Source organism: Canis aureus, chromosome 4 (assembly GCF_053574225.1).
Source record: "Canis aureus isolate CA01 chromosome 4, VMU_Caureus_v.1.0, whole genome shotgun sequence".
In the NCBI taxonomy this organism is placed as follows: Eukaryota; Metazoa; Chordata; class Mammalia; order Carnivora; family Canidae; genus Canis; species Canis aureus.
Window position 1 is genome coordinate 27,420,728 of NC_135614.1, and position 26,946 is coordinate 27,447,673.

The 26,946-nt window shown below is 44.4% G+C and overlaps 1 protein-coding gene across 12 annotated transcripts in view; it reads left to right on the top strand.

Moving 5' to 3' along the window:
• LRMDA (leucine rich melanocyte differentiation associated) overlaps positions 1-26,946 on the top strand; it is a 1,018,367-nt gene that overhangs the window by 8,102 nt on the left and 983,319 nt on the right. The gene's annotated exons all lie outside the window — the stretch shown is intronic.

Below are 26,946 nucleotides of genomic sequence, written 5' to 3' on the forward strand. Positions count from 1 at the left end.
TTCTAATCTTGGCAAAAGTTAACTGTGATCTATATTATTCCATTGGAGATTACAGACAGTTACATCATTTCTTCATAAGAGGTTACCATTTGTGACTGGTTTGGGGGCTTGGAAGAGGAAGTAGAAGGTACTTGGAAAGCTGATATTGGGGGATAAATGAGCAGGGGTCAGGGTGGTGGCTTTTCCTAATAATCTGGTTCCATGTGGAGCTTTTCTCCTAAATGCTCCTTTGAGCTGTGCTGTCCTCCCAATGGAACAGACTCTTGGGATGGAAGGTGAGATGAAGAGCTCAAATGCCACCCCAGGACTCACACACTTTCGTATTTCCACGCCTTGGAGTCTTTTCTCTCCCAGCCTATGAGTCAGGACACTTGGGAATTAAGCATTTGAGAGAAGATGGACAAAACTCAGGGTATTAAGGCACCAGCAGGCAGAGGGAGTAACTTTAAGCCAAGAGAGCCTTTTGGGCTGGTACTTACTGAGATGCATGGTCTTCAGGGAAGGAGTGTCCAGAAGAGTATGTAGAAGAGAGTTGACACTGAGGGCATTTTCTCCCTGACTCCCAAAGGAGTCCCCGCTGCTTCTGGGGAGATACGGGAACTGAAAAGTCACAAAATAGTGAGTAGTGATGAGCGGATGCCAAAAAAAGAAATGCTGACTCTAAAGAAATTAAGGATGATTTTTGGTCCCGATACCCAAGAGCAGGACAAAAGTACACAGCCTGACCTGGACGGTGCCTGAGACATGTGTGCCCCTTAAAAAAAGCTCCCCAGTGCAGACTCAGGGGAAGGTTTCTTTGCTTGAGCGTTGGAAGAAGTTCTTTCTGTGTGACTGGCTTCCAGAAGCTTGGGGCATTGTGGCTCAGGCTGTGGCTGCCTTGCTGGTGGGAGCCCGGATGTGGGTTGGGGGGAGGCTGGGCCCCATGAGGGAGTGTGTCAGTGGGGACAGGTCATGGGACTGAGCTGTCAGGTCTGAGGAAACAGAGCTGTCTTTGTCAAACTCAGAGGCCCTGCCTCCCTTTGGCAGAGAAGGGGCTGGACCCTGGGAGACGTACGTGTGTGTGTGTGTGTGTGTGTGTGTGTGTGTGTGTGTGTGTGTGTGTGAGAGAGAGAGAGAGCGAGAGAGAGAGAGAGAGAGAGAGAGAGAGAGAGATCTGGGGCAGTGGTGGGAAGGGGCTGTGGTCTCTGAGGGGCTGGATGTATAAGGATTTATCATAGGAAATGACAGGTTCTAGAGGCAGGGCAATCCAGTGAGAGGAAGGTCAGTAAAACAAATTTGGAGGAAGGGGGGTTGTGAATCTGATTCTCCTTTGTTGAGAGGAGAGCATTTCTGTAGTGTTGAGTTTGAGATGCTATCCCCTCTTTTGGTGCGTGATCACCATGCTCGGTTACATAGCTGGATTGGGGCGGGGATGGGTGCTAGAGGGGTGAGGTCTAAGGTTCAGGAAGAGTTTACATGAGGACTTGGTTAAGCTGGAGGGACTTACAGATCAGAATGGAGAAAAGCAGCCCTGATTTAACGTGGGTGTATTGGGGCTGGATCCTCTTTTGACTGTCTTATAGTCCTAACTGGGGGGATGAGGGGAGGTGATGCTTTCTCTTGGGAGTCAGGGGGAGATGTGAGCTTATTTAGGCACTGGTCTCTATCTCTGCCTTCAGCTGGATCAAAATCCAAGCTGTTTTAGCTAATTCTTAAAAAAAAAAAAAAAAAAAAAAGTGGCTGAAAGGAGAGAATAAATGAAATAATGTGAATCCCCAGCCCACATTCTGTAGAAAGTTTCTCCCTGGCTCTGTCTCACTGTTTCCATGGGGTTGGGAGAGCATATCACCTGGTCCTTTTGCCCTGCCCCTGGAGTCCCTGCAGTTCCTCCCTCTAACATCTCTCTGCTCTGTTTGCTGTGTTACCTCTTGGCAGCCTGTCTGGCCCCAGTCAACATAGTCCTTTCCTTTCTCCAAAGCCCAACACAGTATTACTGTGTACTCTAAAACTTCTGACAATTTGAGGTACACTGGGGGGTGGTGGGTAGTATTGTAGTGCAGAGTAGGAGACCAGTTGGAATGACAGTTGGAATAACATTGTTCCTGGAAATCTTTTGGGCGCTCCCTTGTAATAGAGAATTTCTCCCTGGCCGTGATTCTCATTAGGGTTCGCCTTCCTGCATATGATGGGGCGCCTGTCTCTCCCAGCCCGTTTCTCACCTTTCCATCTCACTTGCCCTCTTCCCAGGCAGCCCTCAGAAACACACAATTCGGATCCCTGGGTGGCGCAGCGGTTTGGCGCCTGCCCTTGGCCCAGGGCGCGATCCTGGAGACCCGGGATCGAATCCCACGTCGGGCTCCTGGTGCATGGAGCCTGCTTCTCCCTCTGCCTGTGTCTCTGCCTCTCTCTCTCTCTCTCTCACTGCGTGCCTATCATAAATAAATAAAAAACTTAAAAAAATTAAAATTAAAAAAAAAAAAAAGAAACACACAATTCAGGACGCCTGAGTGGCTCAGCAGTTGAGTGTCTCTGCCTTTGGCTCAGGGCGTGATCCTGGGATCTGGGTTTGAGTCCCACATTGGGCTCCTTGCAGGAAGTCTGCTTCTCCCTCTGCCTGTGTCTCTGCCTCTCTCATTTTCTCTCATAAACAAACAAATAAATAAATAAATAAAATCTTTAAAAAAAACACACACACAATTCTTCTTACTTTGTCATATGTAGAAAAATTATTCCCCTCCTCTTTTTTTTTTGTTTTTTTAAAAGAACATCTCTGTGGGCCTCCCCGACTCCCCCTATCCAGAGAGTCCTATTAGGGTATTGACTTAAACAGAGCAATAACCCCTAATACAAATTTTGCTACACCCCTAGGTCACAATATCAGCTGAAGTCCATTTGTATTTTAGGCTACAGTTTGTTTTTAGGCAAGGAGTTCTATTCATTTTTTTGAATAGTTAATACATGCATCGGGCATAGGTTTTAGGAGGAACAAACATGCAAAAAGTAGGAGAAAAATTCTTCTCATGTAGATCCCTTAGCCTCCCAGTTCTCCTCTGCCCTGCTGTTATTCCTCTTTTTGTAGTCCTCCAGAGCTATTTTGTGCATATCCTAAACTGTGAATTTCTTTTTGGCCATATTGTATTTCTTCTTGCCAAGATGTTAGTTAAAAGGGAGGCACCAGGCTTCAGTTAACCACTCACATTAAGAACATCCTTTTCTATTGTCTTACCGCTAATTCATAACCGTACACCATCAATTTTGTTAATCTCATTCATAGAAGTGATAGTTCTGCTGATTCTTCCTATGGCCTCTTCTTATTCATTCTAGAGGGAAGGATAGTTATGGATTTAGAAGTTCAGAACCTTTTTTTTAAGTCACAATATATATTGACTATATGTATGAACTTTTATCCTATTACACTTCTTTCTTCTCTCCTGCATTGATTATTGTGAATCCTCTGCTGCTTTTGTATCTTCGAATAGTAAACTAGTTACCTGTCCATGCAGAAGGTTGTGGAAATTCAGGCTGTACTGTATCTATGACTCTGTCCTGGGGGAATGAAAGTTGCTGGAGTTAGTGTGTGCCCTGTCAGGTTGGAAGTTGGGAAGCAAAACACTACAAAAGGTCCAAATGAAATTTCTGGCTGCTTTAAAAGGCTCAAACATTGTCTCCCCTGCCCTTTCAGCCTAGATCTCTTTCTTCCTGGACATGATTCCCAGGGACAGGATCTTGTCATCCACCCTGGAATGGGGGTAGAGGTTTAGGGAGCTTATCCAGGAATGCCTGAGGGGAGGAGTGTTGTTCCTTAAATTTGAATGTATTAATGATCATGAGTCCAATGGGTGCATCTGCATAAAATCATACTTTAGGTCTTATTTTTTGAAGACAGTTTTTTAAAAAATGAAAACATGATCAATATAGAAATGTTAAACTCAAAGGTATAAGGAAACCCTCTTTCTTTCAAATCACTGATAATCTTACCACCGGAAATCACCACTGCTGACATTTTATTGTCTTCCAATATTTTATAATGCCAAATATTTAAAAATGATGCTGTTGCTCACATTGTGTTGGAAGCGTTTTCTTATCAATAAATACTGCATTACAGTGTTTAATGGTTTCTTATTTCTTAGTGTTGGACATTTAGATTGTTTCCAGATTTTTACTGTTAAAAATATTTCTATTATAAATATTCTTGTAATACTCACAAATAGGTCTCTGATTAGTTTCCTGGGACAAATTCCCAGAGACAGAATTGTCAGAGGGCTCTGATAAAGATGTCAGCTTGCCCTCAAGAGAAATTATACCGATCTCTGCTACTAAGAATATTTGAATACCCGTCATCCCAAACTCTTCCTTGAACTTGTTTTTGAGGTTTTCATATTTTATTTTTACTTTGATCAATAAAAAGATCCAATTCTTTAGCCAGTGCTCGTTCCTTAATCTGCTCAAGGCTAAGAGAGCTTGTTAATGAGCTACCCCAGCTTCAGTTTTCCTTTTTCCCTGATTGGGAAAGGAGAGCGTTCTCTGTGGTGCCCATCCCATGCCCCCGAGGGCCCTTAGTCCTGAGTGGTTTGAGTGGGTTGCTTGCTGAGCTTGTTGAGCACAGCAGGCAGAGCAGGGCTCCCATGGCAAACAGTGATAAATATGCCTGTGTCAATCTGGCACTAACACCGAGAGGGTTTAATTGATCTATGGCAACAGGAAGCTTATGTTTTAAAAATTAAATTATTTGCACTCGCATCTTATTTAGCATCACTCTGATAAATGCACTCGATGGGGGAATTGCCTAGGAGAAAATTTCTTAGATGGGAACTTGCTTGTTGTTTCCTTGGCTTTGGCCAGGATGAAAGTGAAAGACTGGAGAGGCTCGGAAGCTCCAGCAAAGAAATAAATGGTGGCTCTGTGCCTACCACCCCCATGAAGGCAAGGAGGTGGACACTTGGTGGTGCATGGTAAGGGCTTTGAGGACGGGCACACCACCATACTTGGTCTGTTATGAGCTGCTAGATGGAATTGGGCCTGGTAACTTGCTTCTAAATTGGGAAAATGGGCAGTGGAATTAAAAGGAACCAAGGCTTTGTGGTTAGACCACCCTGGCTTGAAATCCTTCTGTCACTCACCAGTTGTTTAACTGGCCTTAGGCTATTGCAGAAATTCTGAGCGTGTGACTATGTCAAGTGCCTAACAAATTATCTGGCATGTAATAGGCTTTCAATGAGCATAGCTCTAGTTAGAGCTAGAACATGTTGTGGGGGAGGCTGAAAGCTCAGACTTAACCCTCCACAGTGGCCATTTTATAATTATTGGGGTTCCTTATGGACATTGAGGATTTCTTCTCCTTCAGCACGTGGTGTATTTGCACATCTCTTTCCTTGGGTGAAACCACTCGGCAGAAACTTGAAAGGCCAGTGCACAGTTTGATTATAGCAGGTAGAGGAGTAATTGGCAGTCTGGGGTTCTGACTGTAAATAAGCAAAACCCTTTGCTGATCCAGGTTGGGCATGAATTTTAAATGAGAATTAAATCCGCGAGAGTTTAGGGTATCTGTTAATGCAGCATAACCTACCCTATGCTCACCAGTATACTTCAGTTCTCCAACTGTCTTTGACGTTCCATAAGCTCAACCCAGTCATCTCCTGCATATTTTTCATCTTTGTCAGTTAGGAGTGTACTTTCGTTCATAGTACAGTGGGAATGGGTGAGAGAGAATTCCCACCCAGACTTGCAGGAGAACAGCTCAAAGGGCATGTTCTGTTCTGAAGACATGGATCTTCATCAAACACCATTTCTTTGCAGTCAGGGGCCTTGTTCATACTCGTTTCGAAAAACCCAAATAAATGTAGTTGTCTTGCTTGGAGGCCATGTTGAGAGTGGAGTGGGGGAAGAGGTGATGGTAGGAAAGACAGACTTTAGAAAGATAAACTGTTAGTGAATTTGCAAAAATAGTTTTAGGACACTGATAAATTTGAAGGAGGCAAGGTTCTTCATGTGTTGGAACGAATGTTCTCTCGAAGCTGGGCAATGTTGTGAAAAGCAACCTTTTTTTTGTACCAAGAATATCACTGGCCATGTCTCCAGCTACCAACAGAACTTACCACTGAAAGGTTAAGTGGAAAACGACTTAGCAAATAATATCTAATGTCTCCGTAGCAAGGCTGTGATTTCCCATACTTACACTTTCTCAGGTAACCTCCGTGACTGTAGCACCACCAAACACCGCTTGAACAGGAACAGCAGGGATGGAGGGAAGATCATTGAGGGAGCAGGTTATCAGGCCATTGTGCGTGAGGTTCCAATGGCACCACCCTCTTCCTCCTCCAAGTGTCCTGACTTCCTGGATTTTTAACCCTCTGGCAAGGGGAAGTGGGTATTGAGACACTAGGGGTAAGACTGGGGCTGGGGAAGTGGTGGGAGACTGGAGAGAGTTGTCCAAGGGGCCATAATGAGGTTCAGCTTTCTCATTGACCATGACGAGCGCTGTAACCTGCAGTGTGATTTAGGAAATTCTGTCATTTAGAAATCTCCAGATTTCCTACCATGCTTGTCTCTAGGGTAAGTAATTCCTAGACTTTCTAGTAATGCCTCTTATTTCCCTTCTCATCCATTTTACTCATAATCTTGGGTTTAATTTCCCTTTCTTTATAAAGTTTATCTCTGAGTTTTTTGAACTTGGGCTTCACTGCTCTGTCTTCTCCCTCTGTCCTGCTCTCTGTCCTGAGGACCTCACTGTGCAGGTGGACGAAGCTGGTCTCCATGTTGTCAGTAGTCGGAAACAGTGGTGATTTGGGGACAAGGGGGTAGAGATTTGGCAAGAGTAACCCTTTCAGACTCTGTACTCACTGGCCCTTGAAGTTCTCATCCACAAAGTTCTGTCACAATGATGCAGGTGGGCTTCTACTAGCATTTGGCAGGTGAGGCCAGAGATGCTTTGCAGGGCATGGGACAGCTATGGACAAAAAGAAATCTTCCTCACGTGAACTGTGCTTTGTTGAGGAAGACCTCTGAATCCCGTCCCAGATAGATTGCAGAATGGCTCTCTTGAGCTTCACAATAAAGCAGCCTCGTGAATAAGCACTGAAAGGTGACTGGCTTCACTCTCCAACGGAGTCTAGGGACAAGGTATCAAACAAGTGACACCAGCCATGTTTATGGTCCTAATAACCAATGTTCTGGAGCTCTTTTGCGTGCCAGAGTTGAGCAGAACACTTCAAGTGCTATTCAGTCTTCCCAATAGCATTTTACAGTGTGATTATTAATTATCCACATTTTATAGAGGAAGCAACTGAGACCCCGATGGGGGAAGGAGTCTGCCCCAGACTACCCCAGTGGTTAAATGGGAGAGTGGGGATTAAATGGCCCCTGAGGGTTTGACTCCAGCCTACTTCTTAAGATATAACTTGTTGCCTTTTGGTGTGTGAGAGGATGGGTAGCCATTTCCAAGCTTGTATTTCCTTGTGCAGGGAAAAGGTGTTTTTGCTTTGTTTTTAAATTCTGAGCAGCCTGTGGAAGCCACCGTTGTGGGGTCACAGTGGATTCTGCAGCTTCAAGTTAGAGACCCTGTTGGCTTCAGAGGTCTATCTGTTGCATTTTCTCTTCTGTTTCTCCAAAACCCTGATTGGGAAACTTTGGGTTCATAGGACTTCTACTGAGACCCCGGTCTGGGTTGGAGGTGGGCTGTTCCCAGGGAACTCACTCTCTTCTTTTATTGCCTCCTGGGCTGTGAGGTATGGCTCAGATGAAGGCCACTGTCATGGGAAGAAGAGGCTTAGCAATTGCTGTGGCTCAGACTGTTCTCTGTCCCAGCCTTGGGTTGGGGACCTCGAGACCCATTACTGCATGGATGAGTTTTGAGTCTAGAGAGAAAAGAAGAGGGATGTGTGTGTGTGTTAGTCTGTCTATACTTGCACATGTATTCACTTGCATGCACACACCCACCATCTGAGAAACCTCTTTCCTCTTGTCTCCTCAGGGACTGCAGTGTTGGTGATTTCATCTGTTCCCTACTCCTTTATGATGAAAGGGAAACGATTATGCTTTTTGCTGGGTGTCTGTGTTTAATTGCAGGGATATAATAACTACAAATTCTCCCCGGCCAAGACTTTTCTAATAAAAGGTCTCTTCTCTCCCAGCTGCTTTCCTTTTTCCCTTCACCCCCCACCCCCATCACTGCCACAGCACAAGGTCACTTAGGGTTTTAAATGAGGGAGAGAGACCCATATGTTCAGGTTTCTAGAGTCTCTCTCTATAGCTATATATCCCTCTGTCTATATAAAGACCCCTCCTCCTCCAGACCCATCATTACAGAGATCAGCTATGTGGCCCCCCCCACCTTTGCACCACCTCCCCTCAGCTTCTCTCTGAGTTTATACAGAACTCGATTTTCAGTCTCCTGGGTGTCTGTTTTTTCTCTGGTTCTGAAGAAATAAGAGACGGGTAGAGCAGGGAAGACCAACAAAAGAGTTTTTTTTTTTTTTTTTTTTTTTTTTTTAAAACCCAAACCATTCTTGAGATAAAGCAAGACTTATTAAAAACAATTGGAGGGGAAAGCCAGAGAGGGGGTGTTAACCCCCCACATGCCCCGTTTTCTGCAGCTGGAGACGTGTTTTAAGAAAATGCACCATTGTTGAAACTTTTTTTTTTTCCTTGATGGATTTATTTATAAGGTAGAGAAATATTTTCCCCATAATTGGGTAACTCTTAATAGTAGCAATTGCATATTTATCAGTGTGAGGGGCTGTTATTAATGTAACTGTCAGGCCCAAACACATTTCTGCATTAAATCCATTTAGTATGTGCATTATTCGGGCTCGAATGTCACCAGGACATCAAAGCCCCGTAGGCATGGAGAGCTCAGTGCCCTGCTGTGGCTGCCGAACAGGCCCTTGATCAATAAATGTAACATGTTAATGCAGAGCAAATAGAATAAAAGATTTCTTTGACAAGACATGAAAAATCACCTTGTGGCAGCTGGCATGTGATGCCGTTTCTGGGGAGACACTAGCAAAGTTGATCTGACAAGTAAAGAGGAGAGATGATGGTTGTAAGGTGCTTTTGTTTCAAACTTCTTTCTTGACCTGTCAGGTTTTGAAGGCGCCTCAATGGCTCTTTTTTGTCATGTGAAAATTGTAGTCTTAGGTAGTTATGAAGCAGTTATCTCTTCTCAAATTGTGAATGCTGCTGTTTAATTGATTCACTTAGCATTTGAAACTGTCACGCATTAATAATTGCGAAATCCTGTAGATACTGCTCTAGTGTGTCATGCTTAAATGTGTAGTTATCAGAAAATTAATATCCTTAATGAACCGGTGCTTTCAAACTAACATTGCATGAAATCTCTTTTGCCCTTTGATTTGCTGAAGCCACATCCGCCAGTTTGCAGAGAATCACCTCTCGACAGTTTGCTTTCTTGATGCCCGACAAATGCCAGCTTTGCTGTGGGTACATCGCATGCTCAATGACAATAAATATAGTAATTATACTGGAGTTAGTAATTAACATAATTGTAGTCAATTACGACAAATACAGTGCAGAGCTAAATAAATGAGAGGGGAGAAATTAGCAAGCTAATTGATTTATCTTTACTTGGCTTTCTATTACAACTGGCAGGGCTCTTTTTCTTGGGGTGTGTGTGTGTGTAGGGGGGGGAGCAGGGGAAAAAGTCCCCACAAGGATTGTTTACAAGTAACTGATTTTGTTTTGAAGTTGCTTTGTCTTTTGACTTGTTATGCGTCACCCCCCACTCTGCTTACAAGGAGGAAAAAGGAAAGAAAAAGAGAACTTAAATGCCAAGGGAACATTTTTGTTAATTTAGCTACATCAAACCAAATGCAGCAGCTAAAGGGAGACAGGATTTCGCTTTCACTAAGGCTTGAGGAGTTAGAATTTTTTTTCTACCCAGCCATTGCTCTGGTAAATGAAAGTTTCATTGTGTGTGTGTTCTGAGTCTCCATCAATGAGGTGGTGCTTCGCTGAATAGTACATTGGGGGGTTATATATGCATGTTAATTTGCTCAATTTTGTGCTGCTGGCTTGGCACAAGAATTGGGCTATTTTACTTGTTTCAGCCCTCACTTGGTCTTGTTACACCTCCTCCCCTTGGTGTGGATGGAAAAGATGGGAAGGAGTAGACCGTGTTGGAGAGGGCAGGGGAGGGGCTCCAGTGAGGACCCCCCCCCCTTGCTCACTTTTCTTTCTTAGCCACCCCACCAGCATTCTCTAGGGTCCTAGGTTATCCCACTCCGGCGGCTGCCTGGAAAGTTGTTGTTGGGGCCTCGGTGCCCATTTGCTTTGAGTTGGTTTATTCTGTGCGGCCTGGAGCCCTGGTTAATGGTGTTAATGGTGCTTCGCTCTTCTTTGTTCACGTCTTTCAATATGACTGCTGTTCACTCAGGGAGAGCATGTGCATGTTTGGCGGCTTGTGGTTGTAGCACAGTCTGTTTTTTCTCACAACTTTCAGAAATGAGACTTTTTTTTTTTTTTTCCTTTGCCTCTTGTCACAGGAGGGGCCAAGTGACCTGAACTTTTTTAGGGTTGGAGTGCTTAAAATCTCACTCTGGTTACTACCTGATGTTTAAAAGTCAGTGCTTTCAGGACATGGCAGTTCAAGTATCTGGCATCATTTCTCAAACTTTTCAATCCTCCCAGGTTATTCTGAAGATGAAGCAGTTGAGTGAACAAAAAATTCAAACTCTTATTCAGCTCTTCCTCACGAAGACTCCACTGGCTCTGTTTTTAGTGTGATGTGAAGGGAGTTAGGGGCGGCAGTTTTACCTCTACATGGGTGGTGCAGAGAACCCTGCAGGACCTCATGTGGAATTCAGTTTTTCCAAGGCCTGAAAACGCTGTCCATATTTTGGAACAACAGGATGCACTTGGACACGGCTTCATGTGGTCATTCTTCATGTGTACTTCATTTGGAAATCAATTTCTGATATGAAATATTTATATACAAGGAATCACTTAAATTATTTAAAGTTTGCAGGCATAATGGCCTTTCTGGTGAAGTCTCAAATTATTGTCGTGAAAATGTATGGATCTGAGGAGAAGAGACTTTCATCATTGGGGGGAGGGAAGGTGAGATCTGGAACTCTAGCCTGAGTTTGATCTGGGTCAGAGAACAATTGGAGGATTCATAGGTATAGATTTGTTTACCAAAGAAAAGATGCATTCTCTGTGTTGTATACCTTCAGTGAGGGCAGTCTGCTGTGAGCTCCCCGGGAGGCAGCCAGGGCGAGACAACGTGTGAAGAAAAGCACTTCTGCTGTTGACCACTGCCAGCCAGAAGGTGACATCTGTAGTAGTTTCGTCACTGTAGACTCCACTCAGCTGCTGGTTTTTATGCTGTTTATTCTTCTCAATGGCGCTCAGATGTGGAGCAGATGTGAGTGCGGAAGAACTAGGATGATGGCAAAGGAAGCCTCTTTTCATTTTTAATATTGTAAAATTAAAGTTGCTCTAATCAGGGCTAGTTTTATTTTGTTTCCATACTGCTAAAGAACTAACAGGACGTGGGATAATTTAGGGGTGTTCTTTGTAAACAAAATGCTGTTGGCAAAGGCACCATTTCCCCAAGACTCTTCCCTGTTTCACTGAGGCCTACACCTGTTTAGATGTTTCAATAGGTACGTGTTGAAGTGCTTTATTTCTTAGAAATTCTAGTGATTTTTCTTAAATTTGGCAGCAGCTCTGTTGATTGAACCTATGAAATGCACTGTGGGCTTGGTAGAACAGGGAGCAAGAGGGGATGGAGTGTTAAGAGCTTGTGCTGTCTGTTGAGTGGGCATTCATTCACTTGCATGTGTCAGTCTTGGAGGGGGGTATTGGAATTGCCTGGTGGGGTGTTCATCTCAGGGACTCATTTTTCAGGGTGTATTCCCCATCCCCCTGAGTGTATCAGTGTGTTAGCCTGATTCCTCAGGGTTTACACCTCCTCAGAACAGTGAGAGACTAGGACCCTGAGGATGAACCTAAGAGGGTAGGATGTCTTCATCTGTGCTGACAGTTGAATTGTGGGGCCGCCTTGGTTGGCTCTTGTGAATTCTTCCCAGATGCCTGAGCCAGACTAACATCACAGAAAGTTAATTATCCTTCCAGTTCTAATTAGATAGAACAAACCAGTATCTTGAATTCTGGTCTTGGAGGCTGGGCTCTGGTAAGAAAACAGCCTGACCTGTGGTACGAGAAATGGAGCCTGGCAATGACTCCCGAAGGTCATTTTGTCAAGTGCTCTGACTCTGGGGAGTACTGCATTTGTTCCAGACCGTGACATGAAGCCATGGAAGAATGACTGCAGGGATAAATTTAACCATATAGTTGAAGGGATTTCTTTCCCCCTCTTCCATTTTAGCTGGTGAGTAGAAGTCAGGTCTGGGATACCCTAAGTCTTGGAGGATGCCAGCGCAGGGTTACAGTGGTCTTTCTAGTTGCCGTGTATAACTGGGTCCCTCTAGGGATGCACCTCTTATTCAAGTGGTCTTCATGGTCTTTCAATGACCCATATAGACATGACCATAGATTGCCATTCAGCTAAGTGGAGGTGGGGAGTGCTCAGAATAGCATGATTCCCCCAAGGTTGTCTAGAGTTGTCCTTAAGGGCTAGAGAGCTTGGATCATTGTTCTTTGTAGGTCTCTTCTGTTTGTTATAGTTACTGTTGTTATAGTTACTGATAGGTAACTATTCAGTGCATGCTGAGTTGCCTAATCTCATGGAGTTTTTAGATGCGATGTGTCCCCTTAAAAGCTCACATGCTCAATGTGGAGATAAAGTGAATTCAGGTTAAATGATTAGAACTATATAGGGTGACTGTCCAATCTAACCTGAAGATTTTGAGAACGTACTAGTTCTCTATTGGGGGGTATAGTCACTGTGTTTACTGTCTGGGAAGCTTGTTCTCTTTGAGTTAGCAGCTATGGGGAGCCACACAGAGGGAGGAAGGGTCAAACAGTGACTTGACCCACGTGAGCCCTAGGGTGGCTCCCAGAAGGGTCATCTAAATAGCCACAGGACAATGCATTTCAATTTAATGCCAGGGGTATATTGATTCTCATGCTCAAGTAGGTTTCAGGAGGGAGGACTTTGTCAGAGGAAATTTGAAGAAGAGATTGGGACTTGGGCCACACCTTGAAGAGAGAGCAGAGTTTGCCATGCTGGGTCGATTTCTGGGTAGGGTAAATAGCTTGCAAGATGTCAGCCCTTTGGAACCAGGCTTGTCCTGAGTGGAGACTGTGAGACCCTGGTCTCTGTGCCCTCAGGAGTTTGTGGGAGTCCAGGAGGAGAGAAATCGAAGAAGATAGCAAGCTCCCTCCCATACACACAGACACGAATCCCTTATTCTGTGCAGAATGGGGTGGTTCTGAGACATGGAAGTTCAATGGGGAGGGAAACTGGTCAGGCCAGAGGCTTTGGTGGAGGCCAATCAAGCATGGACTTGTTGGGGGGAGCAGGGAGGTATGGGTTCATCTCCCTCAAACCTTCACCCTGGAGTGACAGGCATGTAGCGAAGATAAGCCAGCTCCAGCTGGTGGAGGGCAGCCTGTTCCCAGGCTAGGCAGGGCCTGAGTGTCGGCCCTGACACACATACGTGGCAATTATGCTGTTTGAAGGGTCACAGTTAATGCAGTTCTTCCATGACTCCTGCTATAAGCATGCTGTGCCACTTAGCACCCAGCAAGGCCCTGTAGGCTGGCCTTGGGCTCATTCAGAAGGGGAGGAACCAAAACTTGAAATCTCATCTTTGAGAAATGACACTTTTTATTGTTGTTCTATGCCATGGTGTTTCTGCAAGGCTGGCACCTAGAGATGGATCCCCTCCCCAACTTGCACATTATTGGTTCTGTGAATGCCTTGGGGCCTTTGCAGTAGCTTTGCCTCCCACTGGAATGTCAGCTTTTCCAGTTTGGGATAACAGCTGCTTTCAGGAGTGCCCAGGGCAGACTTACGCATGTGGTAGGTGCCCCTCTATTGGAAGATGCTATCTAATTTGGGGGCTTCTCACTTGCCAAAGTGGATGTTTAAAAACATGCTAACGTTACTTTAAAGGAGGTTGCAGTAATGCTAACTACAGTTCATCTGTTCACTTTCCCTGGTTATCTTCTTAAGCTAGGTGTTCTTTTTTTATGAGAGAGAGAGCGAGAATGCATAAGCAAGGAGGACAGAAAGAAGGAGAGGAGAAGTAGGCTCAGGATATGGGGCTCCATCCCAGGACCCTGGGATCAAGACCTGAATGGTAGGCAGATGCTTAAGTGACTTGAGCCACCCGGACACCCTATAAGCTGGGTGTTCTTCACAGTTTGAAGATAGGCATGAAAGTGTGAGGGAAGGGAACTCTCCCAAGGGCACACAGCTAGCTGGTCAGTGAGGAGCCAAGACCCCAACCTCAAAACCTACACTTAGCTCTTACATCTTTATTGAATTCTGTTGCGTTTCCCCCAATCCTAATTCACTGTTGTCCTCTTTATCTGGTAAACTAGTGTAGGTTGATAACTAAATAGAGAAGAAGACATTGTCTTTTCAGGCCCATGGAAAGGGAATACTCACTGCCCTCCCACCCCTATAAGGCTGGGGCTATTTTGCTTTCTTCCCAAACTTACATTTGCCCTCATCATTTTTCAGGGGAGATAAAAACCGTAGCCAGTGAGTCCTTATACCAAGTATTAGTGTTCTGGAAGTTTGTAGAAAATTAGGTTGCATTAACTTTTATTTTCCTGTTCCTTTAGGAAGATGAACAACAAAAACACAAGAAACCCCCTCACATCCAAATAAGAGGCCTCTTGGGCGGGGTGGGGTCTCCACTACAGTTTTTGGATCCACCTGAGGTGTGGGTGAGTCCCATTGCTGCTGTTCTCTGGACAACCCTTTAAGAGGCACAAGTCTGTTTTCCCATCAGTTACAGGCAAAGAGTATTGTCCACTTTTGAGGATGTCTCTGGGTTGCACAGGAGGTAAGTTATCTGAACACAAATGCTTTGTCCATTGCTAGGCACCATATAACTCTAATTTATTAATTTTTTCATTTGTATTGAGATGTAATTGACAGAACACTAGTCCAAGGTGTACAACATAACTTGATATATACAAAATGATTACCCCAATAGGTGTTTAGTTAGCGTCACGTTATGCTTTATTATCATTATATATATATTGTCTTGTAAATGAGTAACCGAACTTGCGTTATTTTGAAGCTCAGTCATTGTTGAAGACCAAAACGTCAGAGGGGTTCTGGCTGAGGTCTGGTCTAGTTGGAAAAGCAATGAGCTCATGAGACAGGATACCTGATGGTTAGTCTTCAGTCCATCACAAATTATTTCTGAGATAGTGACAAGTCACTTAATCTGTGTTATTAATTTCCAAATGGGGATAGTGGACTCATCTATTAGGATTATGCAGCTTAAATGAAATACTACATGTAAAAGAGTTTTGTTCCTGTAGGTGATGTACCAAAAGAGCAGCTATTCCAGAAAATATTTACTTCATTTTTGATTCTTTTGTTTTTGAGCAGAATTAGCTTCAGGATTATTTAGCTTGGGGTCATGTGGCATTCGTTGCCTGTGACTTGTGTCCAAATCAAAAGGGAGATCATGGTCCTACAGAGTGTGTTTCCTTGCAAGGAGCATGTGATGTTTTTCTACAACTGTAAGTTTCTTCCCTTCACATCAAGTTGCCTTTTATGTAATTTCCGATCTACATTGAATTAAATGGTTCTATTATAACTCACAGGGTCTGTGTTAGCTTTTTTAGAAAAAGGGCTTGTTAGAGCCTCTTCCCAGAAGATAATTATAAAAATCACATTTAAGCAGTGTACGGAGAGGTAGAATGTGGAGATTTGCAATCGATTTACTACTAAAGGAAAAATGTACTTGTGGAGTATACACTGGTCAGATGATCGAGAAGGTGAGTAAATAAACATGGGCTAGGTAATCTAGAGCAAGACTGACTGCTCTAGATCTTGTTAGTGAAGAAATTTCTACTATGGACTGTCTGAAAGCACTTTCATCTGCTGCTTCTGCAGTTACCCTGCTATCCCCCAAAATCTTCCAATTCTGAGATTTTATACCCTTCTTATAGATGAGAAAGCTGAGGCTTAGATTGAGACATACCATGCTCAGTGCCACATGGTATGTGTGAAAGCCGGGACTCACTCAGACCCCACTTATCATGTAACGCCTCTCCTCCCACAATACCCCACACTGTGCTCCATAGAACCACACTCGATCACAAGGGAAGGTAGAAGCAGGGTGGTTTAGTCGAGTGGTTTTCAAAGTTATTTTTCTAGTGTCAGAATCCTCCTCAAACAATTTTATATAGAAAAACCATTGTGAGGTAAGTGTGTTAATACTTTCTGAAGTGAGTCAGCAAGAACATTGAAGCTCTTGAGATGATCATGGGGTTTGCTAGTGAGGTTAGAGATGAATGCAGTTTTCTACTGGTCCCAGTGTTGAGATTATTCTGGTATTTGGCTTTGTGCAACACCTAAACCCTACCTCAAATAGTGGCAAATGGTAATGCCCCTCACCCTCCACTCCACAAAGTTCATCTTATAAATATCAAGATGTTCTTTAGACAATTTTAAGAAGAAATGTCAAGATCTGCACAAAAGGGGGTTAATTTGGCAGCACAAGATAATAGGCCATTGCCCTCTGGTGTGTTGGAATTTAGTAACATGTTTGAGAGTGCATACTGTGCTTAAATTAGTTTTTAAAAATGGCTAAAGTAAAAAAAATAATAAATAAAAATGGCTAAAGTAATTGTTAAATTCAAATTTAGTCACTTGAAGAATCTCAGAAGCCTCGGGTTCTGTGGAATAGTTTGAAAAACACTGGTTTAATACTTTAACAAAGGAAATTGAGACCTAGACAGTACAAATGTACAGTGGTGCCAGGGAACGGGAAATTGGACCAAAGAAATGTTTACTTTTTAAAATTAGTTTTTCAAGTGTTGCTTCTTTTTTCTGGTTATAATGTAATACATTCTGGTTTTATACAAATTTCTAAAAACATGAATAATACACAGAAAGAAAAAAAAACCCCATGATCTTATTGCTGAACAGTAAACCACTATTCTACTTCTAACATTAGACTGTAACTTGTTACAAATTGAGTTCAGGCTGTATTCACTTTTTTTCCTCTTAATGTTATATCATGTGATTCAATTTTCTTGGGTAATATGGTCTTTCAGTTACATAATATTTGTTCCACGGATGCACCATAATTGAGTCCTTCTCTTATTGACATATTGACATATTTAAATACTGGTTTCCACTTTTAGGTGTTAATAAGAAATGCTGTCATGAACATCTTTTGCCTATAAATTGTGGCTTCACTGTTCTCACTGTTTCCTTAAGATAATTTCCCAAAGAGTGACATTTACTGAATTGAAAGTCACTGAAACAGTGTCTTACCCTGAGGTCCCCATCTGACCCTTCTTCCATCTCCCACAGGAGGTCTAGGGTGTGCAGCTTTCTCCTTCCCTGTAGGCCGTCAGATGGGGTTTTGGATTGGGTCTCAAAGGGGGAAGACTCTTGACCTAAACCTGACTCTGCTGCTGCTTCTCCGGAGGCTGAATGCTGGTTCTAATACTGATACATTTAAAATCCTCTCCACATCTTTGGGGAGGGGAAAGGTGCACTTCACTCAGGCCTGGCTACCCTGAGTTGGCACATTGTCCCTGGTCACTGCTGACCCACCCAACTCCAGAGGCTCCTTTGCTGCAGGTCAGGCCTTTGCTCTAGGGGGTGTCGGGTGGGGCCCCAGAGGTTGCCCTGCTTGTGAAAGAGGTAAGGAGAGGAACCCAAACCATTTTCAGCTTTTCCTTTGCAGATCCAACCTTTTAAGCATACCTACATTTACCTGCAACGGCAGTCGTTTTGCATTTTAATGACAAATCAAGTACGCTAACTTGCATTTGAAACGAAAGTGCCTTAAATGTCTCTGGCTGTCAGAATGAGATGTTAGGAGCTTGATGAAAAGCGAACAAAGAAGACAAAGTATGAAGCCTGGATACAGTGCAAAATGAAATAAAACCTTGTATGGCCTGTCAGGGGTGTCAGTTGATATTCATATCTAAAGCACATTATAGCATTACTTTGCAGCTCATAGCTTACTCATCTGTCTTTTTTAATTCATCACATTCGAGCCCACATCTTTTAAGTCTCGTGTGTCAACAATGGAAGAAATCTGTTAATTGACAAATGAGTGTCACAAATGTGAATTGGTGCCTTTACATCAGCGGCAGGTGTAGTCTCTTTTGTTTTTTGCTGGATCTATTATTGGCATAAGCCAGTGTAAGACATCTGTCTTTGTCGGAATGAGAAATGACAGGCCTTCTTGGCTGTCATTGTCTTAGTGCGTGCTCATTCTGTGAGATACTGTATAAAGATAAAATGTCAGTTAAAGGAATATGAAAAACTATCTGGAGGAAGTCCTTAAATTACTCAGAGAGGGGATCCGGGAATTGGGGCTGGAATTGAAAGCCGAGTGTTTCAGTTTGTATCTATCACACCTATTTAAAAATAATATTTCCTGAGTAACAGGATGAGGTTACCAGGCATTTAGGAAAATGTTATGTTGCGCTGGTATAATTAGCTTTATAAGGTGGGGAGAGAAATCTACCTTTGCAAGATATGAATTTATTTATTATAAGGTCATCTCTCAGACAAGCACAGAATTGTCTCAATAAAAACACTCCAGGTAGGATTCTGGGTGTTGATTTGCATGTGTTTTGAAATATTGAAATTGTCCCCCTCCAATTTCTTTTTCGGTTATATTCCTGTCTGAGACTGATGAGGAGCATAATGAAATAAAAAGCAGCAGTTGTGGAGTGATGAGACAATTAGTGGGGAGGAAACTGTTAGTATCACTGAGCTCCTGGTGGGTTTAGAGATGCAGGCGTGTCTGGACACCTGAGGCTGTGCTGTTAACTCCAGTTCCCGCTGGTAAGAGAGAAGGGGAGTCTAGGGTGAGGAGGAAGAGGGTCTGATGGTGGAGGAATGCCCCTGCTCTCCTGTTTTTGCTTCGGCATGAGCTGGAGAGCCTGGACATTGAGGGCCCATATGGACTGGGTGATCTCAGCGGGGAATGTCCTGGGTATGGGAGGAAGGACTCTTAAAGCATGCTCCCAAAACCCGAGTGTCTCCACAGATCCTCTGGGGGTCTTGTTTGAAATGCAGTGTCTGTTTTAGTAGGTCTGGGTTTGGCCCTGAGCCCTCTACATTTCTCACAAATTCCCAGGTAATGCTGACTTGCTGCTGTGCAGGCCCAGCTTGGGTATCAGGGGATGCAAGTCCTCTTCCCACAGACCCTCTGATGGGCTCCTGTAAGACAGTGTGAGGTTATGAGAAGAGGGAAGTCTTTGGGGATGCTGGGGTAGATGGATTTCAACATCAAAATTATTTTTTTTCCTGTACAAATGTTTCTAGCCCCTTCAGAGGAGACTAGGGCTCATTGATTCCCCCCCCCCCCCCCCCCCCAGCTAGGCTGTGAGACTTGTCTCCTAGTCCAAGGTACCCTGTCTCCCTTGAAGGAGTTGGCATTGGGTGATGTATATGCATGAATGTGCATATGTGCTCATAGTGTAGTTGAGGAAGGGCATGTAGTGAATCTTAGATGTGTGTTGGCAGAAATTGTGTTTTTGTGTAACTAAGGTGTATTTGGGGATAGGCACATAGCAAGCCCAGTGTACGCTATTTGTGTGATATGTAAACACTCATTAGCTGTATGTTTAGGGATAGGCATGTACCAAACTCTGGGAGAAGGTGTGTGTGTGTGTGTGTGTGTGAGAGAGAGAGAGAGAGAGGAGTGTCTGGGGAGGGGAAGAGAGTGCTAAGTGCAGTACTAGGGCCTCTTAGCTGATACTTGAATAATCAGATCAATAGCATATATGTGGGGTTGGGGGTAACTGCATGAGGATCTACTGCTAAGCCAAAACCTAGTCCTTTGGTGTCATTAGTCTTTGGTAAACATATTTGCCTCCAAGGTTCCTCCTGGCTCACTGCTGTGGAAGCTGACCGTAGTCTTTATTTTCCGTTGGAATAGACCTCCGGCAAAGTTATAATACAACTGGGATCTGGGGAAGTCCTGAAATTATCATCGGAGGATCAAGGGAGGACAAAATAGTGTGGAGCCTCCAGGCCAGACACTCACCTTTCTCTTTCTTATCTCAGCTAGAATCATGACTCAGAACACAAAGCCACCTCTTCTCTTTTCACTTAAGCTAATAATGAACTAATGAGTGATTATGATGATGAAAGTGGCATTTTTCTGAGGGAACTCCAGGAAGCTGATGGTTCTCCTTCCAGACTTTTCTCTCCTTCCCCTAGGCCCCTTCCTCCTTCCTTTCAGATTCTACATATTGCAGACCTTTTCCTGGCTGACCCTTAGATGCTCTGTTCTGGAGGAAATTTTAATTTTGTTTTTTAAATTGAAACAAGGCTTACCTGAAGGGAGTGAGGCAAGCCAGAGAGAAAAGAAGGGAAACAGCCCATCTGAAAGAGGCACATAAGTTGCACCATAAACCCCTTTCACTATAAACCAGAATGTTTTTGTCACATCGAGAGAGGCCCGTTTTTGCTTTCTATTGGAGGTGCGTTAGTAAAAAGGGAGCTGCCAGATATGAAGAGGATATGCGTGTGTCCTTGCACATGTCTTCCTTGTTTGCCTTCTAAAAATGGGCAAGGCATGCACGTCTATCTTGTGTTTATCCATACACATGTCTGTGTGTGCAGACATAGGCCAGATCCACACACAGACATCCTTTTGTGCACATACTAGGGCACTACATATATAAGAAGACCATTTTACGTGTCTGCTCATGAGTTTTCACTGCCGGCTGTCAGAGAGAATCTGAAACAGACAAAAATTTACTGGGTAGTATTTAGAAACATGTCGGTGGTAACGACCGTAGCTCTGATTCCAATTAACACCCACTAAATTTAGGCTAATGCGGTGCATTTGTAGACCTGTTGAATGTGCTCGGCATCACGTTGCAAAAATCTAAAGTGGCCGTGGTTTAAAAAAAAAAAAAAAAAAAAAGAAGGGCGTTTTATGCTGACCACTGCTTTTGTGTCTCCTCCCTTCCCCTGTCAATCTGGCACATGGTGGTGAGCTCCCCTGTGAACCGTAGAGAGTCTTCACAAGTCTCTAAGTTTTGAATTTTTTTTTTTTTTAAATAAAATGACCTTTCAATTGCAGAGAGCACAGTTAAAGTTTTAGCGTCCAATCTTGCTTAATGAAATACTACTTTGGAGTTCATAATTCATTTTTCACACCCTGCTCAGCCCCTTTTCTGGCTATTTGGGTGAAAACAGCTGGGGAAGTGCTGTATTTTATGATTAAGGCACTAAAAGATTAGCCGTAGGCACTGCCCATCTATGGGGCTACAGAATTCAGGCTGCTGACAGCAGATCTGTTTTGAATCGGAGTCAGATTAAAGTGAGTGAAAATCATTTGGGGGCTGAGGGCTCGAAAGGTCACACGTGTAATGAATTGTGGGTGCTTGCCTGGCTTCCCAGGCGAGAACCGTAAGCAATTATTAAATGCCATTGTGCATTGGAAAGGGTTGGTTGGTGGTGACTTTGAAACTTTCCAGAAGCAAGGCTGCAAGATTGCAAAAGGTAGTAATAAGGCATTCGACAGGAGAGGATTTGGAGGCTGTTGCCTTGTATATTTGGCTTTATATGGGGAGAGATTTTTAATCCCCTCCCACCTCCAGTTTGCTCTGAGTCTGGGGTGAAGGCACCAGCAGTTCCAGGGCGGTGGGTTGGTTTGGGTCTGTGGGTGAAGCCTCCATGGGACCTTTCTCTTTGAGTGGTAAGATCAATTGCTCTCTGCAATTGAAGGGTCATAGTATAAAGATCAAAACTTAGAAAAATTTAAAGACTGCAGTTCACAAGGGAGCACACCACCATGTGCCAGATGGACAGTGGAGGGAGGGGAGGAGACACAGAATCTCCCTGCTTTTTCATGGTGCTGTGGGAGCCGGTGGTTTTGCTTCAACCCTCAGCTGTTCTGTAGCTGTTAATATGTCTTTATGGACAATATCCTTTTCATCCATTGAAGCTACCCCAGACTACTCTGGCTAGCTGTGTAGGCGTCAGGGACTGATAGAAGTTCCTTCTCTCCTGAAGATGAGGAGGCTTGGACTGCCTTGGCTAACTGATGCACTGCCCTACCCCCTTTTCAGTATTTTCCATCTCAGATGGTGTGGCCTAGCCTTGTAGACAGATTCCAGAAAGTTCCCTTATCACAGAATCCCCCTGAATTAATAAACCTCATTTTTTTTTTTAACCTTCTCATTTTTGACATAGATCTCTCCATTTTAAACCATCCCCTCTCCCTGGGTTCCTTTTTTTTTTTTTTTTTTTTAAGCATTTGGGAAACCTAGCATAGATCTCTCTGGAATAACCTGTTCTGAAATGGAAAGCAAACAAACAAAAAAGCAAAATTAAACCCCACAACCAAAAGTTAAACAATGAGGTTTAGTTGGTGGTTGTCTTTTCTTTCAGTAGCTCAGTTTATTCAACAGTTACTGAATGCCTGCTGTGCGTGGGTAAATACCAAGAGGACTAACCTCCCCATAGAGACGACCAACATAGAGACTAGTGACTACAACCCAATGAAGTGCTCAAATCCTGAGAAAGGCACAGGGTGCTGATGATGGGGAGGAGTGGCAGCTGACTCATCTAGGGATGGTGAGGAAGGTTTCCCCGAATGGTAGCAGGTCTGAGCTGAATCTGAAAAAGGGAGCAGGATGAGCCATTTGGGAGGATGAGGAGAGACCCTCTTGATCTTTAGGACAGCGTGAGCCATGGCAGTGAAGGGCAAAACAGTTGGAGACTTGGCTCTACTCACCTGGTGGGTGACTTCCCCACTTGCCATTTCTTTCTCTCTTTCTTTTTTTTTAAGATTATATTTATTCATGAGAGAGACACAGAGGCAGAGACCTAGGAGAGAGGGAGGAGTAGGCTCCCTGTGGGGAGCCTCATGTGGGACTGGATACCAGGATCACGCCCTGAGCCAGAGGCAGATGCTCAACCACTGAGCCACCCAAGTGCCCCTCACTTGCCATTTCTTGACCAGGACAGCATTTGGCATCCTGGTAGTTTCTGACTTACTCAGCAAACCTATTGAGTGTTCATGTTCAGACCTCTCTTAGTGCTTGAGCTACACCAGGGAAAGAGGTAAAGACCTCAGCCCTTGTGCATCTTGTTTTTCTTTCCCCTTCCCTCCTAAATTCCCCCTGCCTTTTGCCTTATTCATGATAAGGACTGGTATCAAAGAGAAGAGAGGGAAATGAAGGGTGTGGCCAACCTATCACATGTATAATGTGATGGGTTCCTAGAAGACCTTACACTTGTATACGGATAAGTTGTGGGGACCAGTGGCCCTATGCCACCTATCAAGGTAGCAAGCTCTTTACCTGCTATGATGCCTCACTGCTGTATGGTACTTTTTACTAAGGCATGGACAGTGACTCTTACTTAAGTACAAATAGCTGAGCAGTAAGGATCCCCAGTGAGTTATCTGGATGTTTCCAGTGATTAATTCTAACTAAACAAGCACTAATGGTGGAATATCAGGCATTTTAGACCAGGCATGAGGATTTGCCTTTAGGGAGGGGTAGAAGGGTGCTTTAGGGACATTCATAACCGCTCCAAAGGACTTCACATAGATGTTTGTCCCTTTCCTGCTCCATGAGTTTCATTGCTCTGGTTGCCTGCAGTTGTTTGTATTCTTATGTGGGCAGGGGAGTAAGACGGACCCTTGGTTATGGCCCAAAGCTGTAAAAGAAGGACCTTTAGGAATCCAGCACCATCTCCATTACCGTATGACCATTGCATGTAGGTGACAGGGCAGCCGTAGTCTATCTACAGAGCTCTTTCTGGAGGAAGTCTTCCAGAAGGTAGATATGCTCAAGAGACACCCAGTGTGATGGCACATACAACTCAGACAGTAATAGACTCCCCTCTACCATGGCCCTGGAAGTTCTGTGGCTCAGAGTTGGTTTGGATGTTCTTTTTGCTTTTGAGGTTCTGCAGTTAAAGTGATGATGATTATTTCTCTTTGGTCCAATGAACTTGGAACGAAAGGAAACTTTTTCTCCCATGGAAGGTTTTTGCAGAAGGTCGTTGGGGGACTGTTGGGCATGAGGTTTGGGAGGGGGTAGGGTAAGGAAGGATGAATGCCAAGCCCCAACACAGGGTGGGGTGGGTAGGTAGGGGCCTGTCTCCATTATTGGTCCATGGCGCCCATCCAGCCCGTGGCCTCTCTCACACAAAGCCTTCGTTCTGATTAATGGCATCCGTGTCTGGGAGGCATGGATTGTATTAGACCTTGTTTAAAAGTGCTCGCTATACATTCACTTCCTCTGGAAGTGCACCAAAATAGGACGAGAGGAAAAAGGGAACGAGAGAAAGAGCCTGCATTTGGAAAGGGTAGAAAGGAAGGCTTTTTTCATAAATGATTTCTGTGACTTTCTGTACTCTGCAAGGCTTTATCTCTGCAGGGCTCCTATGGGAGAGCAAGGGGAAAAAGTGAAGACAGACGTCTTGGGAAAGAAAATGGGTTTCTCTGCCAAAACTGGGAGATGGTGCTGGCTCTCTTGGCTTTTTAGAAACTCCAAGAAATCTGCTGACATTTTAAAGGAAAAAAAAAAAGATGATTTATGATGACATCACATGTTGCCCAAGCAGATCCTGTGAGAGGAAAACTGCTTTTATAGAGAGCATGTTGCAATAAAGAAACAGCAAGTCACTGGGGGAGCACCATCAATTGAAATGCCTTCAGTTATTTGCCTTAACTGCTCCCCACCCCCAACCCAACCACAGGCCTTGGCAGCTTCTAGGGCCACGCTGTAAAGGGGCACAGAGGGCCCGGGCCCAGAGCATGCTGTTTTCCCTGTCTCCCTCCCCTTCAGCCTCTTTCTGATGGCTGATTGCATCTGGCCTTGCTTTTAGGTTCCTGTTGGTTAAGGGTGTGTGTGCTGCTTGTGTGTGTGTACTGGGGTTGTGCCCCTCCTGTGTGTTCAAGTGGTAGGTGGTGGAGGAAATGGTGGGATGAGGGGAGGCAGTGAGTTTTTTGCTTTTCTTGAGTGGCAGAGCAATGCTGCACTGTTGTGGAGGGGTGTGGGTTGTTACCAGCCTGTTCAGAGGAAGCGCCCAGAGGTAGGTGTTGGGGTTTACCTTTTCATGAGGCACGTTGGGCCTCAAAGAAGGTCCAGAGCCTGGTGTTGGTCTCCAGGGAGGTCTCTCATCTTGGTTGCATGTTGGGTGCTGTGGCTCATCACCTAGATCTCAGGCTACCAACCCTGGATCTCAGCAGCATGATGGAGTCCAAAAGCTTATCTTCACTGGCCCCATACTTCTGGTTCTTTTCCCCTTTAATGACATGTTCTCTGTTTTTTTCCCCCTCAAGACCCCCATACCTTCCTGCTTCCTCTCTGCCACCATCAAGAACAGTCTATCAGATCAGGGACCCTTTCATATCCCGTTGACTTGACAGTATGGCTTCTATCTGTGTATTTGCATTTCAGGGAAGATCAAAACCTGAAGCAGGGCAGAAATGCTTTTGAAGGAGTTTCAGGCACTAGAAAGTGAGATTTCAGGGTGTTTGCAGATGTCAGTGCAGTGTGTGTGTGTGTAGCAGGCAGTTGGTTAGGCCAGCTGTAGTGTGGATGGTGCTCTTCCTTCCCTGTGCTGGAATGGCTTTTGTGGCTCAGAGGTAGCCTTTCGTGGGGTGGGTCTTTCTTTGCAGGGCCCTCAGTCTGAGCAGCCCTACTGATTATCCATTTGAACAGTCATGTGCTCAGAGTGCATGATGTCGGGAACTCTTTCCCCAGAGGAAGGGCTAGGCACTGCCTGGTGATGGTTAGGAGGGCTCAGGCCTTACTGCTGGCCTTGTAGGACCAGGCCCTGCCTTGATTTTCCATACTCAGAAGGGTTCAGTCTAGTCCTGGGAAATCTTTAAAGCTGTGAGCCTTCTCTCTTCAATCACCAGCCCTGACCCAACACATGTCCATGGTGCAAAGATGCTGTTGATCTCTGACATAGGCGGGTTGGTTTGTGAGCCAGCAGGTGCGTGCTTCTGGGCTTTTTGCCTTGAGCAGTAAAGTTCACTTCATAGAGAAGAAATGGCCTGAATCATGGTCAAGTTCTTGGTATTTGCTAGAGATAGGCGTTTCCTAACTGCTTTGTTAACTTCTGTATATGGTGGTAGTAATAAACCACCCATCATCCTATCACCTTCATCCTGCCTTGCTTTTATTAAGGTCTGGGAACACAGCAATGAGTAAGACCTAGCCTCTGCCTTCAAGAAGCTCACGATTTTTTTTTTTTTCTATTGAGAAACCTAATTTCAAAGAGCTGTAGCTCACTTTGTATCTACTGTGGGACCAAGGGAGTTGGGCTTTGCACTGTGCCAGGCATTTGGAAACCCTTAGCAACCCCGTAGGGTCCTTATCTTCAAGGCAATGGAGATAAAACCTGCCTATGGCCTCATAGCGCCTAAGTTGCAGTCAGCACTAGAACTTGGTTCTTTCTGTGCTGTGCTCCCTCTATGGCACCGCGCTCTTGGCAATGGTGCACATAATGTTTTGGATTCTGCTGTTTTCCACTTAACATGTCAGAAGCATTTTTCTGTGTTTCTATAGTATTCATGATAATCTTTTTAAATGACTACATGATTTTTCTCCCCATGCTGATTTAACTCTAATGTAAACCAGTCGCTGAAATATTGAATGTTTATTTCTAATTTCTTTGATGTTGGAAATTGAGTGGAGAGTACTGAGACTGCCTCCCTCCCCTCACTGTTCCCCAAAAGGAGCCATTGGGCCAGCACAGATGGAACCTTGTGGGGGTCTCCACGTCGTTTGGGGAGCCTGTCGCTTTCTGTCAGTGAAGATTCATGGAAGCAGAGTTTATCTTGTCCTTGACCCTTTGGCTTCTGAGTGAAGCCAGATTTCCTTGCTGGGCCTTTATGG